Here is a 1842-nt window from a genome sequence, read left to right as displayed (position 1 = left end):
GGTTCCAGCTATGCCTGAGAGTGGGCTGGTTCACTTTAGACTTGATGTAATTTTCAAGAGTTTCTGAAATAAAAGAAATAAAAATGAAAAAATGAAGCAGTTGTGAATCTCTGAATATACTGTGATCATGACATATTTAGTGAGTTTTTCAGAAGTATGCTAAGAGTCTGTCTTCTGGATAAAGTGTTAGTCCATTACAGAATGGTATTATGTTCATATTCCATGTTCATTTTATTCTTTTTCTTTCTTTCTTTTTTTTTTAACCAAAAAAACTTTGTGATCTCTAGTCTATAATTACAAAAAAAACTTTGTCTTTAGAGCAGGAAAGCCTCACTTCTTCTAAGGCCTAGATGCAGTTATCTTATAGTATAAAAAAAATTCTGTGTATGTAGATAGCTATAATGAAAAGATTTGTGGATTAGACCTCTGTTTACCTCAGTTGCTTGTCATAATCAAATGAGAGATCATGTGTGAAAACTTTCAGAACTATCAGTGCCTTAACAAGCAAAACCTTTTATTGTATTTCTGACATGAGCTTCTAGGAACATTTAGGCTGAATTGGTGCTACATGCTCAGGATCTCCTAGAAGTAAATGTATTTTTCTTCATTAGTAGTACCACAGTGTTTATTATTTTAAATAGTTCACAAAACCCTCTATCTTTATGACTTTAAAAAAAACTGAACAAATAGAAGAATCTCCTAAGATCTCTTCAAGAATCTCCTAAATCTCTTCAAAATTTAGATTCTTGAAAAATCTCTTCAGAAATATCCTCAAGTGGAAGTTTAGCGGTGGTGTATTGCTAAATATTGTCAGCCAGCCAGCAGAACAGTGAGAAGCAGCTAGCTAGTCAGCTCTCTATGTAATCTGGTAGCCACTAGCCACATATGGGTAACTAAATTTCATTTAAATTAATTAAAATTAAGTAAAAGAAAAAAATTCAGTTCCTCAATCAGGTGTTTAACAGCCACATATAGCCAGCAGCTACTATAACGGACTGTGCAGATATAGAACATTCTCCTCACTGCAGAAAGTTCTATTGGACAACATTGCTAAATTTACTAAAAAGCTCTGGTTCCCCTGTGAAGTAAAGACCTAAAACTACAAATAGCCAGGAATCAGACATTTTTCATAAGATAACATTTGGAAAAGGCTACTAAACATAATTCACTTCTTTAGTTGTGTAGGTTACATGAGAAAAAAATAACACAAAAGAGTCATTTAATCACAGGAGGAAACCAGTGTCTTCCCACAATACCATCTTGAATTTATATTTTGCACATTGACTTTTTGGTTCGCTTCACCATGTAAACTGTTTGAAATGGAATTGAGGATAATCCAGTCTTTTTTAAATTTGCCATTCAAATTTAATGCCATAGTTATAAGTTCTTGGGGGTATGTATTGAATAAAGTACATCTGAAATCACATTTCCTCGTTATTTTACAGAGATAAACATTTATTTTAAAGGTGTTTCATTTTTCCAGGTATTTTTCCTAATGTATTCTTACAGAGAATGTTAACTATAAAACTACTTACAATACATGTTCTCTGGCATTATTATAGATAATCTGACTGAAAACAAGGATAACTTCAAAAGTGCTGAATTAATTTTAGTAAGAAAAAATCTACTTGAAATTGTGTGTACTTTCTTAAACACACACACACACACACACACACACACACACACACACACACACACACAAAACAACAGCAACAAAACACTGCTGGTAAGACAGCATCCACCATGGGAATGGAGTTGAGGAACAGACCCTAAAGCGTATTCCAACACTGACACGGTAACACTCTTTCAATAAAAACAAGTTAGGCAAAAAGAAAGTTTTAG

The sequence above is a fragment of the Pteronotus mesoamericanus genome, unplaced genomic scaffold, assembly GCF_021234165.1.
Source record: "Pteronotus mesoamericanus isolate MK-2021 breed Mesoamerican mustached bat unplaced genomic scaffold, CSHL_Meso_final contig_32, whole genome shotgun sequence".
Classification (NCBI taxonomy): domain Eukaryota; kingdom Metazoa; phylum Chordata; class Mammalia; order Chiroptera; family Mormoopidae; genus Pteronotus; species Pteronotus mesoamericanus.
The sequence above is the reverse complement of the archived record's forward strand: the minus strand, read 5'-3'. Positions refer to the sequence as shown.